The 16,520-nt window shown below is 43.7% G+C and overlaps 1 protein-coding gene across 1 annotated transcript in view; it reads left to right on the plus strand.

The window, feature by feature from the left end:
• The first annotated feature begins 1,773 nt into the window (after positions 1-1,773).
• ttll3 (tubulin tyrosine ligase-like family, member 3) overlaps positions 1,774-16,520 on the plus strand; it is a 106,569-nt gene continuing 91,822 nt past the window's right edge. The window contains exon 1 of the mRNA XM_063068458.1: positions 1,774-1,835. The gene's annotated coding sequence lies outside the window, so the exon portion shown is untranslated. The remainder of the gene's footprint in view (positions 1,836-16,520) is intronic.

The raw sequence follows: 16,520 nt of genomic DNA on the forward strand, positions 1-16,520 counted from the left end.
AAACGCTTAGGGTACCCGGCTGGAGGCCTGAGAAGAGTTTATTCGTTCAACAAGTTATTTAGTACGGCATATTCTTACAGATATTAAAACATCGGTTTCTTAAGATTGTTATATGGGAGGCAGTGGCGGTGGGGCTAGCTCCCACTACCCATTAAATTCTCCCAATGGCGTGCATCTCAAGTAGCCTCTAACAACCAACCTCCACCACCTTGCGGCTATAATCACTTATGGTGAAGGCTTCGGGAGTAAACCCTGAGAGAAAATCTGGAGCTGGAGTCCTAAGGCCTAAAGCAGTCCTATGTTGAGTTCAACACCGACTGGTGACTCCTGCGACGCCGCTGGTGCCGAAATGTATTGGTCTCAGCTGTTTATCAGTCATGTGGAGTTGGCGGGGGTGGTTGCTGCTTGGACTGGCTTACTCCATATTGTATCTGCCCTGGCTTGCATATTCCAGACAGTTAGGATGCAACATCCATGGGCAACTCCAACCGGCGGACAGCCTCATTAAAATATCTTTCATAGTCCCAAGCTGCTGGAAAGCGCTATACAGTGAATGCAATTTCGTGATTATGAATCAGACAGGGGAAGGATGACTTTAATTGGGGTTTGGACTACTGATTCTGTTGGATCTGCGGGAATAGAATTAATGTTTTGGACAATTGGAGCCATAAGAATTGATCCTACTTGATGTGATACTGGAAGGCCCCTGATATCTTTGGAACTGTAGTCAAACACAAATCTAATGGCTTCAGATAGAACTGCAATTAACTGTGGGGGGAAATCTGGAAGGTTTCATATAACGTATTCATTTCCCTCATTAAATGATGATATTATTTATGACTCAGATTTTAAGTTGTCTACAGGAGTCCACATACTGAAAAGTGGTCAGCCTACCTCACATTTTATTACAAAGGTACTAACCTTATTTGCAGACACCACCGTATCCCAGCAATGGCGAAATCAATAATCTTTAATTGTGTCTTTTGTGTGGGCGTGCGTGCGCACAATCCAGTTTCCAGTCCATTACTACCTTCATGTGATGGCCGCAATTACAAAGATAAGATCATGTTCGAGAATACAATCTGAAACTTTCACTCTTCTGGTCCCTTTATAGATGGTGACCGACCAGTGTGTATCTGTATCAGTATCTACAGATTTCCAACCTTTTTTTTGCTTTTCCAGAGATGTGTAAGTCTTTCGAAATTCCAGCCCTGGGGCTGCAGAGTAGCTATGTTTCTTCGAAGGTGAGAGCGATAGGTCTTTGGGCAATCAGGTGAGAGGGGATATGGTGATCATGTGGGTAAGTGGACGACGATCAGCGGTGAAGCAGTGAATGGCAGCTGGGAGTCTACAGCTCACTCCTCCCCCTACTAATTTCGCTTCAACTTTCCAAGAAGCAGGATTTTTATTTGTAGTGGCGGCTGAGGGAAGCAGCAAACACTCTGACTGCCAAGGGCCTGTCCATTTCCAATGAATGAATGGCTAAGCTACAAATCCGTAATTATTCATTCATGGCAGACCCACCTTCAATATTAGTATGCAAATCAAAAGATCGTTTGCAATGCAAACATCCAGTGACCGCCCCCGCCCCAGAAATGAGTTACTTGACGTAAACAATGAACAGTTTAATGAGCCTTAAACATTCGCAGCGACCGAACAGGTTGGGGTCCGAGCAAATATGGCGCCTGACGTCGTGTAAACGTCGCTATGGTAACCGTAAATAGACAGCGTGTGCGCATGCGCAGCTCTGGGGCGGGGGCGGGAAGAGGGGCGCGATGTGATTGCGAGCCCGAAGAAAGCGGCGGCCCGGGACGGTGGGGGCATCGTCAGGCCGAGTGAGTACCGTACCGTCCGTGGGGGAGGCCGCTTCAACAAATCCCCAGATATGATTCGGAGCTGTGCTCTCATTCCTTCACGGGGCTCGCGTGTTCAAGTCCCGCTCCAAAGATTTGAGTGAGACTTGCCTCACATCACGGTGCTAAATGAAGTGAGAAGCACTCAGTCCTCTCAGGTGTATGAAAAAATACTGTCCCAAATAAATAGCTGCAGGAGATCCTAGACCAATAACTATACTGGTAAAACAGTGTATTTTATCAAATGCAGTTCCTTGAGCATTCTGTGTGTGTTGCATTGGATTTCCAGCATCTGCAAAGCTCTTGGGTTTACATTTTGTTATTGGCATGTTGCTGTGAGCTTCCTGTGCTGTGTTTGCTATATTACAATGTGGCTGCAGTGCAGAATCCCAGAGTTATTACATCGGGAAGGAGGTCATTTCTTTCGTGTGTAGACTTATAGAACAGTGTTGTGCCGACCCTCAAACCCTGCCACCCATATAAGCCCCCACCTTAAATTCCTCCATATACCTGTCTAGTAGTCTCTTAAACTTCACTAGTGTATCTGCCTCCACCACTGACTCAGGCAGTGCATTCCACGCACCAAGCACTCTCTGAGTAAAAAACCTTCCTCTAATATCCCCCTTGAACTTCCCACCCCTTACCTTAAAGCCATGTCCTCTTGTATTGAGCAGTGGTGCCCTGGGGAAGAGGCGCTGGCTATCCACTCTATCTATTCCTCTTATTATCTTGTACACCTCTATCATGTCTCCTCTCACCCTCCTTCTCTCCAAAGAGTAAAGCCCTAGCTCCCTTAATCTCTGTGATATGTAAAATCCTTCAGAATCAGTTTATTATTATTGACATGTTGTGAAATTTGTTATTCTGAAAGTTACAATAAGAAATATGCATAAAATAAATGTTGCAAAAAAGAGTAAATAGTAAGGTAACGTTTATGGGTTCATGGATGTTCAAAAATCTGATGGCAGAGGGGTAAAAACTGTTCCTGAAGCACTGAGTGTGCTTCTTCAGGTAGTACTGAGAGGAGGGCATGTTCTGGAAGCTGAGGGTCCAGCTTGCAGCCTTCTTGAGGCACTGCCTTTTGAAGATGTCCTTGATGGTGGGGAAGCTAGTGTCCACGATGGAAGTGGCTAAATCTACAATCCTATGCAGCTTTTTTTCAGATCCTGTGTGTTGGAGGCTCCATACCAGGCTGTGATGCAACCAGTCAAAATACTCAGCACTGTACTCCTGTAGGAATTTGTTAGAGTGTTTGGTGACACACCAAATCACCTCAAACTCCTACTGAAATATAGCCACTGGTGTATCTCCTTCGGGATTGAATCAAAATGTTGGGGCCAGGATAGATCCTCATCTAAGTCTCCCGCCCTGTTTCAGTAGGCCTGCAGTTTCTTTCCTTTATCCAACACCTTTTTTAAGTTTACGATTGTGTGTTTCCACTGCTACAATAGCAGTCCATCCCAGATCTAACTGCTCAGACTGTTTCCTCCTGTAGATCGTGTTTCTTTTTTCGTTCTGTGTACTCTGGTTCTTGACCTTTTCACAATGAGATCCATTTCTATTGACCCGGTCTGTGATTTTAATAATTTAAGTAGATTCTCATTCATGTCCTGTACTACAAAAAGTACCGGCTCAGTCCCTACCGCTGTTTGTAAGGAGTTTGTGCGTTCTGCCCATGACCACGTGGATTTCCTCCGGGTGCTCTGGTTTCTACACACATTCTGAAGGCTAGTAGGTCAACTGGTCAGATGGGTATAATTGGCTTGTTGGGACAAACGGGACTGTTACTGAGCTGTATATCTAAATACATAGTCACTGGCTGCCAGTGATCAGTGGTACTCCGCAGGGGTTGATGTTGGCATCACTTCTTTTTATGTTGTATGTCAATAATATGGAGGATGGAATCGATGGCTTTCTAGCCGATTTGCGCTTGATATGAAGACAGGTAGTGTTGAGGAAGCAGGGACGCTACAGAAGGATTTAGACAGAACAGCAGAATATGCAAAGTGTAAGATGGAATACAGTGTCGGGAAGTGTATGGTCGTGCACTTAGGTAGAAGGAATAAAAACACAAACTATTTTCTAATTCAAAAATCCAAGGTGCAAATTGACCTGGGAGTCTTTGTGCAAGATTCCCTAAAGGTTGATTTGCAGGTAAAGCTGGTGGTGAGGAAGGCAAATGCAATGTTAGCATTCATTTTCAGAGGACTAGAATATAAAAGCAAAAATGTAATGTTGAGCCTTTAATAAAGCACTGGTGAGGCCTCACTTGACTGTTGTGAGCAGTTTTGAGTCTCTAATTTAAGAAAGGATGTGCTGACATTGTAGAGCATTCAGAGGAAGTTCAGGAGAATGATTCTGGGAATGAAAGTGCTATCACATGAGGAACAATTGATGGCTCTGGGCCTTTACTCAATGGAATTTGGAAGAATGAGGGGGGAATCTTATTGAAACCTATCAAATATTGAAACACCTAGATAGAGTGGATGTGGAGAGTGATGGAGTTTAGTACCGGGGCCAGAGCCCCAGAATTCAGGGGCATCGATTCAGAATGGTGATGAGGAATTCCTTTAGCCAGAGGGTGGTCAATCTGTGGAAATTGTTAACACAGGCAGCTGTGGAGGCCAGGTCATTGGGTGTATTTAAGTCAGAGATTGATAACATAGAAATATAGAAAATAGGTGCAGGAGTACGCCATTCGGCCCTTCGAGCCTGCACCGCCATTTATTATGATCATGGCTGATCATCCAACTCAGAACCCAGCCTTCCCTCCATACCCCCTGACCCCTGTAGCCACAAGGGTCATATCTAACTTCCTTTTAAACATAGCTAATGAACTGGCCTCAACAGTTTGCTGTGGCAGAGAATTCCACAGATTCACCACTCTCTGTGTGAAGAAGTTTTTCCTAATCTCGGTCCTAAAAGTCTTCCCCTCTATCCTCAAACTGTGACCCCTCGTTCTGGACCTCCCCAACATCGGGAACAATCTTCCCGCATCTAGCCTGTCCAATCCCTTTAGGATCTTATACGTTTCAATCAGATCCCCCCTCAATCTTCTAAATTCCAACGAGTACAAGCCCAGTTCATCCAGTCTTTCTTCATATGAAAGACCTGCCATCCCAGGAATCAATCTGGTGAACCTTCTTTGTACTCCCTCTATGGCAAAGATGTCTTTCCTCAGATTAGGGGACCAAAACTGCACACAATACTCCAGGTGTGGTCTCACCAAGGCCTTGTACAACTGCAGTAGTACCTCCCTGCTCCTGTACTCGAATCCTCTCACTATAAGTGCCAGCATACCGTTCGCCTTTTTCACCGCCTGCTGTACCTGCATGCCCACTTTCAATGACTGGTGTATAATGACACCCAGGTCTCGTTGCACCTCCCCTTTTCCTAATCGGCCACCATTCAGATAATAATCTGTTTTCCTATTTTTGCCACCAAAGTGGATAACTTCACATTTATCCACATTAAATTGCATCTGCCATGAGTTTGCCCACTCACCCAACCTATCCAAGTCACCCTGCATCCTCTTAGCATCCTCCTCACTGCTAACACTGCCACCCAGCTTCGTGTCATCCGCAAACTTGGAGATGCTGCATTTAATTCCCTCATCCAAGTCATTAATATATATTGTAAACAACTGGGGTCCCAGCACTGAGCCTTGCGGTACCCCACTAGTCACCGCCTGCCATTCTGAAAAGGTCCCGTTTATTCCCACTCTTTGCTTCCTGTCTGCTAACCAATTCTCTATCCACATCAATACCTTACCCCCAATACCGTGTGCTTTAAGTTTGCACACTAATCTCCTGTGTGGGACCTTGTCAAAAGCCTTTTGAAAATCCAAATATACCACATCCACTGGTTCTCCCCTATCCACTCTACTAGTTACATCCTCAAAAAATTCTATGATAAGTTCTTGATTAGTCAGGGCATGAAAATCTACAGGTAGAAGGCAGGAGAATGGGGTTGAAAGGGAATGATCAGCCATGATGAAATGGTGGTACAGACCCAATGGGCCAAATGGCTTACATCTGCTCCTGTGTCTTATGGTGTAATAAATAACACCCCAGCTTTCCAGACTATCCATATAACAAAAGGAACTCATCCTGGTAATTACTTCAGTAACCCTTTTCTGTGGCTGAACTAGCAATTTACCAAGAATCGTCAATGTGTTCTTCATGCTTGTATTTCTTGTCATGATTTATAAAGCTCTACTTTGTGTCTATTTTTATTTTAACCATTTTCTAAAACTTGTGTGCCACTTTTAATAAACTGTGCACATTTTCCCCAGCCATCTCGCTCTTCCTGTACCTCTTCTACAGTAAATTTCTTGTAGTTTATATTTTCTTGTCTTATGTTCCCTCCCAACATGTATCTTTCTATTTCTCAGCATTAAGTTTCATCTGCCACCAATCTGCTCATTCCACTAGTTTTCTCTACCTACTTAAAATCTGTTGTTATTCTCATAGTTCACTACAAGTTTTGAAACCAGAAAAGCATGATCCTAAGTACTGAATCCAGGCAATCCCACAGTACACCTGAATTGAATTGACTTTATTACTTACATCCTTCATATACCTGAGGAGTAAAACACTTTATGTTACGTCTCTGTCCAAATATGCAAGGTGCAATTTAGACTAATTTATAATAAATAGTACGTACAACAGGACAGTCAATATAACATAGACATACAGTTGTGTCAGCATGAGTTAATCAGTCTGATGGCCTGGTGAAAGAAGCTGTCTTGGAGCCTGTGGGCCCTGGCTTTTATGCTGCGGTACCGTTTCCCGGATGGTTGCAGCTGGAACAGTTTGTAGTTGGGGTGACTCAGGTCCCCAATGATCCTTCGGGCTCTTTTTACATACCTGTCTTTGTAAATGCCCTGAACAGTGGGAAATTCACATCTACAGATGTGCTGGGCTGTCCACACCACTCTCTGCAGAGTCCTGCGATTGAGGGAAGTACATTTCCCATACCAGGCAGTGATACAGCCTGTCAGGATGCTCTCATTTGTGCCCCTGTAGAAAGTTCTTAGGATTTGGGGGCCCATACCAAACTTCTTCATCCATCTGAGGTGAAAGAGGTGCTGTTGTGCCTTTTTCACCACACAGCTGTTATGTACTGACAACGTGAGATCCTCAGTGATGTGGATGCCAAGGAACTTGAAGCTGTTCACCCTCTCAACCCCAGGTCCATTGATGTCAATAAGGGTTAGCCTGTCTCCATTCCTCCTGTAGTCCACAACCAGCTTCTTTGTTGTAGCGACGTTGAGTGAGAGGTTGTTTTCTTGACACCACTGTGTCAGGGTGATGACGTCTTCCCTGTAGGCTGCCTTGTTATTATTTGAAATTAGGCCAATCAGTGTACTGTCGTCAGCAAATTTAATTAGCAGTTTGGAGCTGTGGTTGGCGACACAGGCATGGGAATACAGAGAGTAAAGGAGGGGGCTTAGGACACACCCCTGAGGGGCACCTGTGTTGAGGGTCAGAGGGGCAGAGGTGAGGGAGCCCACTCTTACCACCTGCCAGCGATCTGACAGGAAGTCCAGGATCCAGCTGCACAAGGCAGGGTGAAGGCCAAGTTCTCTGAGCTTCTTGTCGAGCCTGGAGGGATTTATGGTGTTGAGTATTGAACTGTAGTCCAAGAACAGCATTCTCACATAAGCATCCCTCTTCTCCAGATGTGTAAGGATAGTGTGTAGGGCTGTGGCTATTGCATCATCTGTTGATCGGTTGTGTCAGTAGGTGAATTGTAGGGGGTCCAGTGTGGGTGGTAACAAGCTGCAGTCCTCGACCAGCCTCTCAAACCATTTGTTTATTATTGAGGTGGGTGCGACAGGACACCAGTCGTTCAGACATGTTACCTTGGTCTTTTTAGGTGCAGGAACAATGGTGGATGTTTTGAAGCAGGAGTGCACTCTACACTGGGAGAGGGAGAGATTAAAAATATCTGTAAACACACCTGCCAGTTGTGCCGTGCACACTCTGAGTACCCGCCCTGGGATGGCGTCTGGTCCCGTAGCCCTGCGACTGTCCACTCCTTGGAAACGCCTGTGTACTTCCTTTCTATATGAGAAATTACCTTGCTCTGTTGATCTGTTTCCTATTACACAGCTAACTTTCAGTCCATATTGTCACAGTCCTGTTTATTTCAAGGGCTACAATCTTAATAACAAGCCTATTTTCATGCAATTCATCAAATACTTTTGGAAGTCCTTGTATGCAACATCAAATGTGTTTTTCCCCTCTGGCAGTTTATCAGAAAGTTAAAATCAATTTCCCTTTAATGAATATGTGTTAGCATTCTCTTATCAATCCACATTTTTCAAGTGAAATCTAATTATTTTTCTTATAAGACCATAGGACAAAGGAGCAGAAGTCGGCCATTCGGCCCATCGAGTCTGCTCTGCCATTTTATGATGAGCTGATCCATTCTCCCATTTAGTCCCACTCCCCCGTCTTCTCACCATAACCTTTGATGCCCTGGCTACTCAGATACCTATCAATCTCTGCCTTAAATACACCCAATGACTTGGCCTCCACTGCTGCCCATGGCAACAAATTCCACAGATTCACCACCCTTTGGCTAAAAAAATTTCTTCGCATCTCTGTTCTGAATGGGCGCCCTTCAATCCTTAAGTCATGCCCTCTCGTACTAGACTCCCCCATCATGGGAAACAACTTTGCCACATCCACTCTGTCCATGCCTTTCAACATTCGAAATGTTTCTATGAGGTCCCCCGTCATTCTTCTAAACTCCAAGGAATACAGTCCAAGTGCGGACAAACGTTCCTCATATGTTAACCCTCTCAGCTATGTGGAGTACTTCGCCATGTATTCAACCTGAGCCTGAGGCTCCAGAGGGTTCCTGTACTGTGGAAGATGTCCTGCCTCGTCCCTGTGCTGAAGACGCTGCACCCCAGCGGCCTCAATGACTACAGACCGGTGGCATTGACCTCCCACATCATGAAGACCCTGGAGAGACTTGTTCTGGAGCTGCTCCGGCCTATGGTCAGGCCACACTTGGATCCCCTCCAGTTCGCCTACCAGCCCCAACTAGGAGTTGAGGATGCCATCGTCTACCTGCTGAACCATGTCTACTCCCACCTGGACAAGCCAACAAGCACTGTGAGGGACATGTTTTTTGACTTTCCCAGTGCGTTCAACACCATCCGCCCTGCTCTGCTGGGGGAGAAGTTGACAGCGATGCAGGTGGATGCTTTCCTGGTGTCATGGATTCTTGATTACCTGACTGGCAGACCACAGTACGTGTGCTTGCAACACTGTGTGTTCGACAGAGTGATCAGCAGCACTGGGGCTCCACAGTGGACTGTCTTGTCTCCCTTTCTCTTCACCATTTACACCTCGGACTTCAACTACTGCACAGAGTCTTGTCATCTTCAGAAGTTTTTGGATGACTCTGCCATAGTTGGATGCATCAGCAAGGGAGATGAGGCTGAGTACAGGGCTACGGTAGGAAACTTTGTCACATGGTGTGAGCAGAATTATCTGCAGCTTAATGTGAAAAAGACTAAGGAGCTGGTGGTAGACCTGAGGAGAGCTAAGGTACCGGTGACCCCTGTTTCCATCCAGGGGGTCAGCGTGGACATGGTGGAGGATTACAAATACCTGAGGATACGAATTGACAATAAACTGGACTGGTCAAAGAACACTGAGGCTGTCTAAAAGAAGGGTCAGAGCCGTCTCTATTTCCTGAGGAGACTGAGGTCCTTTAACATCTGCCGGATGATGCTGAGGATGTTCTACGAGTCTGTGGTGGCCAGTGCTATCATGTTTGCTGTTGTGTGCTGGGGCAGCAGGCTGAGGGTAGCAGACACCAACAGAATCAACAAAATCATTCGTAAGGCCAGTGATGTTGTGGGGATGGAACTGGACTCTCTGACGGTGGTGTCTGAAAAGAGGATGCTGTCCAAGTTGCATGCCATCTGGGTCAATGTCTCCCATCCACTACATAATGTACTGGGTGGGCACAGGAGTACATTCAGCTAGAGACTCATTCCACCGAGATGCAGCACAGAGCGTCATAGGAAGTCATTCCTGCCTGTGGCAATCAAACTTTACAACTCCTCCCTTGGAGGGTCAGACACCCTGAGCCAATAGGCTGGTCCTGGACTTATTTCATAATTTACATATTACTATTTAACTATTTATGGTCTATTACTATTTACTATTTATGGTACAACTGTAACGAAAACCAATTTCCCCCGGGATCAATAAAGTATGACTATGACTATGTCATTCCCGGAATTATTCTAGTGAATCTTTTCTGTACCCTCTCCAACGTCAGCACATCCTTTCTTAAATAAGGAGACCAAAACTGCCCACAGTACTCTAAGTGAGGTCTTACCAGTGCCTTACAGAGCCTCAACCTGAGCCTGAGGCTCCGGAGAGTTCCTGTGCTGTGGAAGACGTCCTGCCTCGTCCCTGTGCTGAAGGCGCTGCGCCCCAGCATCTTCAATTACTACAGACCGGTGGCATTGACCTCCCACATCATGAAGACCCTGGAGAGACTTGTTCTGGAGCTGCTCTGGCCTATGGTTAGGCCACACTTAGATCCCCTCCAGTTCGCCTACCAGCACCGACTAGGAGTTGAGGATGCCATCGTCTACCTGCTGAACCATGTCTATGCCCACCTCGACAAGCCAGCGAGCACTGTGAGGGTCATATTTTTTGACTTCTCCAGTGCGTTCAACACCATCTGGCCTGCTCTGCTGGGTGAGAAGCTGACCGATGCAGGTGGATGCTTTCCTGGTGTCATGGATTCTTGATTACCTGACTGGCAGACCACAGTACGTGTGCTTGCAACACTGTGTGTCCGACAGAGTGATCAGCAGCACTGGGGCTCCACAGGGGACTGTCTTGTCTCCCTTTCTCTTCACCATTTACACCTCGGACTTCAACTACTGCACAGAGTCTTGTCACCTTCAGAAGTTTTCTGATGACTCTGCCATAGTTGGATGCATCAGCAAGGGAGATGAGGCTGAGTACAGGGCTACGGTAGGAAACTTTGTCACATGGTGTGAGCAGAATTATCTGCAGCTTAATGTGAAAAAGACTAAGGAGTTGGTGGTAGACCTGAGGAGAGCTAAGGCACCGGTGACCCCTGTTTCCATCCAGGGGGTCAGCGTGGACATGGTGGAGGATTACAAATACCTGGAGATACGAATTGACAATAAACTGGACTGGTCAAAGAACACTGAGGCTGTCTACAGGAAGGGTCAGAGCCATCTCTATTTCCTGAGGAGACTGAGGTCCTTTAACATCTGTTGGACGATGCTGAGGATGTTTTATGAGTTTGTGGTGGCCAGTGCGATCATGTTTGCTGTTGTGTGCTGGGGCAGCAGGCTGAGGGTAGCAGACACCAACAGAATCGACAAACTCATTCGTAAGGCCAGTGATGTTGTGGGGATGGAACTGGACTCTCTGATGGTGGTGTCTGAAAAGAGGATGCTGTCCAAGTTACATGCCATCTTGGACAATGTCTCCCATCCACTACATAATGTACTGGGTGGGCACAGGAGTACATTCAGCCAGCGACTCATTCCACCGAGATGCAACACAGAGCATCATAAGAAGTCATTCCTGCCTGTGGCCATCAAACTTTATAACTCCTCCCTTGGAGGGTCAGACACCTTGAGCCAATAGGCTGGTCCTGGACTTATTTCCTGGCATAATTTACATATTACTATTTAATTATTTATGCTTTTATTACTATTTAATTATTTATGGTGCAACTGTAACAAAAACCAATTTCCCCCGGGATCAATAAAGTATGACTATGACTATAACATCACATCCCTGCTGCTATGCTCTATTCCTCTAGAATTGAATGCCAACATTGCATTCGCCTTCTTCACCACCGACTCAGCCTGGAGGTTAACCTTAAGGGTATCCTGCATGAGGATTCCCAAGTCCCGTTGCATCTCAGAACTTTGAATTCTCTCCCCATTTAGACAATAGTCTGCCCATTTATTTCTTCTGCCAAAGTGCATAACCATACACTTTCCAACATTGTATTTCATTTGCCACTTCTTTGCCCATTCTTCCAATCTATCCAAGTCTCTCTGCAGACTTTCTGTTTCCTCAGCACTAACTGCCCCTCCACCTATCTTCGTATCATCAGCACACTTAGCCACAAAGCCATCTATTCCATAATCCAAATCGTTGATGTACAACGTAAAAGAAGCGGCCCCAACACGGACTCTAATTTTCTAAATTTACTTTTCAGTTGTTCTTTGGGAAGCAGCATGATTCCTGATCATGAGAAATAATAGAAGAGACAGCTGCTATGGTAATGAATGTGTGGAAAGTTGGTAACAGTTGGTTAAACTGCTTCAAAAAAGGATCAAGAGCAAAAGAAAAGTTTGTTTCACCTCTAGGGGTTACATTAAAAAAGTTTTAGGTTAATCACAGAGAGATGGTAATGAATTGGTTCACTTCCCAGATGCTTTTCATGGCATTTTCCAACCACGCTACAAGAGCTAGAGACTTGATTAAAATTATTCAAGTTTTCCACTTTAATGATTGAAAATGAGGCTAGGAGTCCAATGTTTCTCACAGTAACAGTTCCATATCTGATATATTGGTTATACAGCTAGTAAATGAAGCTGCTGCTTCACCCCTGGTTCAGTCTTGACTTCTGGTGCTGTCTGTGGCTTTGCATGTTCTCCCTATAGCCAGGTATTCTAATTTCTTTTCACATCCCAAAAATGTGTGGATTAGTATGTTAATTGGCAGCTGGAAAATGCCGCTAGAGTGTATTTTTTAAATTACAGTAGTTCTTTATCCATATAGGAAGCTTGCATAGAGATTTTTTGAAAGTAATTTTTCAAATGTTAAACAAATATAGGCCGACCGTTAAGCAATATCTGTAGTTGATTTGCATTTTTAAGTACTTGTTGGGGAAAATAAGAAATATATTTAAACTATAAAATTCAAAAAGAAATTGATTTAAACTTAGAGTTGGCCCTAATCCCAAAGTCTTGGGTAGTTATATAGTCATGTTCATCAAACATGAAAGAAAGTATATTGGAAAAAAAAGCAGCAAGTAAAGGCTTTCTGCATGTGGTCATTATTCTGTTCCCTGATTATGCCAAACCTCTGACGTGGTTACTCACCTAGGATAGACTTTTTTTAATAAAATGCTGCTCAGGAACCGGTTGGGATTCTATCTCCCATTGTACATTTCCATAGCCTTCAGTCTTTGAGGTATGACACAATCCTTCTGAAGCCCACTGATAGCTAAGCTTTTGAAGGTTTCTATTATGACTGATACTTCTTTGTTTGTATGGTCAATTATGAGCCCCCATGATGTGAATACCCAGAAAATTAAAACTTTTTTCAACCACATACTGCTAAAGAACCATGTAGTGCCAAACAAAACGACGGTCCTCTGGACCAAGGTGCACATATAACTCACACTTTGCACATAAAGTAGTATTGCCACAAATAAATTAACAAGTGATAAGGTGTGTTTACAACACAAGTTAAACAGTATAATACTACTGGTGTTTCATACGTGATGAGAGCTGGGTGGTGGTAGGGAACTCATCGTCTCACAGACTTGGAAAAGAGCTTTTCCCACCCTGACAACCTTTGTCCTAATGCTACACTACCTCCTGCCAGATAGGATGGGATGGGGTCAAAGAGATTGTTGGACAAATGGGAGGGATCACTGACAATTTTAAGGGCCCTGCCTATGCAGTGCTCCTGATAAATATCTCTATTGAGTAGAAGAGAGACTCAAGTCCTTTGACATAATTTAATTAGCTCAACAGTTCTTTCATTGCATATATGTTTACTCTGTATTAACATTCTCTGTTGATATTTTTCTCGCACATTTCATTCCATGAAATAAAATTTATGCTCACAGTATGGGAAATGTATCTGTATTTTTACCAAACTTGTTACAATAAGGAGGTCAGAAAGCAACAAAAAATGCTTATTTGAAATTTTTGTTCCTGAAAATGTGAAGAGCCTTGGTGACAGATGCCTAAGCAATTTCTTCAAAAACACAGCTATGAGGCTGTGGGATTTACCTCCAGGATGAATGATCTCATCAGAAGCTATGTTCATTCCCTTTTCCTGAGTTTCCTATTTAACATAGCTTCTGATGAGATCATTCATCCTAGGAATGATATAGGAAGGGGGTAGGTGAATTTGCCTTGTGAGGCTGGGTTGAGCCAGTTATAGCTCAACTTTTGGAGCGAAGGAGGATCAGAGGTGATTTGATAGAGGTTTTCAAGTTGATAAGAGGCATACATAAAGTGGAGAGCCAGAAACTTTGTCCTATGGTGGAAATAGCTAATATGAGGCTGCATAATTTTAAGGTTTTTGGAGGAAAGTAGTGGGGGCTGTCAGAGGTAAGTTTTTTTTACAGAGAGAGTGGTGAGTGCATGGAACCAGGATTGGTGGTAGAGTCAGTTACAATAGGGGCATTTAAGAAACTCTTAGGTAGACCCATGGGAGACAGAAAAATGGAGAGCTATGTAGGAGTGAAGGGTTAAATTAATCTTAGAGTAGGTTAAGTCGTCAGCACAACATCGTCGATCGAAGGACCTGTGCAATGCTGTAATGTTCATCTTCTATAAATCTGATTAAAATTATTAATTCATGAGAACAGTACATGACAACATGAACTGGTTGGGCCAAATGGCCTGTTTCTGTACATTAATGTACTTAGTTATCTACTTTTCTGAACAATCACAACAGTGACATTGGGTTTGGAACAATGGTTGACTCTTACCAATTTGCTTATCGTATTGACACAAACCCCAAGATATTTGCACTGAGGAGAAGTTATTAGAACTTTCTTCAAGACCTTGACAGATTTTAATCAGTTCTGTCCGGTATACAATTCCTTGAAATCTTGAAAATTTAGGTTACATATTCAGCAATATTCATTTACATAGATCTCTTTTACCCTTTGGGAGTATGTTGACACCAAGCATGATTGGGTTTGTACCAAATGTAACAAGAAAATTAATTCATATAACAAAAAAGTGGGACATGAGGCGTACTAGAGCATAGAGCATGGAAATAGACCCTTCAGTCAACACTCATTTACACTAATCCCATTTTATTTTCATTCACATCAACTCTCAGCTGGGTTTCTTAGGATCTATTCATAAGCAGCAGTTTATAGGAGCTAACTAAGGAAACCAGAGCACCAGAGATAAAGCACGTAATAATAGAATGTGCAAGCTCCTCACAGACAGCTCTGGAGGCTGGAATTGAACCTGCAGTGCTCAAATTGTGAGGTGATAGTTCTATTAACTGTGCCACCATTATGCCTGTCTGTTAATAGTCTGCTGTTATCGTTAAGGACGGATTCAAGTATGATTCAGCATTTGCAGAACATGCAATGGAATTCAATAAAATACAGGCTGCTGCTGATAATTGCATAAGAAGTAACTTATGTAACAATTTGAGTTAAGAGACACCAATAACATTTAAAGCTGATAAATATAAATAGTTCAATTATCAGTTAATCTGAATCAAACAGCTTTGAGTAGAATCTATGTTCAACTATTTGCATTCATTGAATGTTTTCTCTTAACATTTGGCTCAATTAACAACGCTGGTCCACTAGCAAAACATGTTTTGATTAGATTTGTGGATTTCTATAAGCTCTGATTCAAGTAAAGCTAAATGCCACATGCATATAGAGTAAAATGGAGGCATGATTCCTTATTCAGCAGTCCCCTAGGTCAAGGATAACTTGCTTCCACTTCATTTCTGTTGGTTCTGAGGTGGCTGATGAGGCCAATGTGAGATTGCATTCTCTATTCAACATGGCAAGGCAGCCATTTAAATTGTAATTCTATGTGCCTGCCCATCAAGGTTCCCACTGTACTCAAAATGTATCTTCACCATCTTAAGTCGTGCTGGATCCTCGCAAGTCAGTGGGGATGTTACACATTTTCAATAAGGCTTTGACAACATCCTTGAATCATTTTCCCTATCCATCTGGAAATCTCTTTTCATGATGAAGAACAGAGAATTTCTTTCAGAAGTCTAGTTTTGGGCATTCAAATAATGTAACCTGCACAATAGAGCTGATGGAGTATAATTAGGGCTTCAGTGTAGTGATTTTAATCAGGGATAGAGCTTTGACTCTAAAACTGGGATAGATACATGAATGGGAGGGGTAAGGTCTAGGAGCAGGCTGATGGAACTAGGCAGAATAATAGTTTGACACAGATAGGTGAGCCAAAGGGCCTGTTTGTGTTCTGTGACTCTGTGACTAGTTTGCTCTCCGTCCAGGGGACTGGAGGATTTCAGTGGTTGCATCTCTTCAGTACTGGTGGATTTTACTTGGATGATGAATGTCTGTGCTGGGGCTCTGAAGGTGATGGTGAATTTCAAAATGAATGTTTGCCCTTGTTGAACAGTAGCAACTGAGAAATGGAAGGTAGTCTTTCTTTTCAAGAAATGGAAAGTAGTCTTTCTTTTCAAGAAATGGAAGGTACTCTTTCTTTTCAAGGAACCTGTCATGTAACTTCTTTGTTGAAGGTTTTGTATAGTTGGACAAGTTAGTATGAAGACCCTTGTTCCCTGATTGTCAAGTGTAGGCCTATTCTCTCATGTGCTTCAGTGAATGAATTGATGATCACTGTGACCTTGGCATCCAGATGTGATACAT

This window comes from Mobula hypostoma, chromosome 15 (genome assembly GCF_963921235.1).
Source record: "Mobula hypostoma chromosome 15, sMobHyp1.1, whole genome shotgun sequence".
In the NCBI taxonomy this organism is placed as follows: Eukaryota; Metazoa; Chordata; class Chondrichthyes; order Myliobatiformes; family Myliobatidae; genus Mobula; species Mobula hypostoma.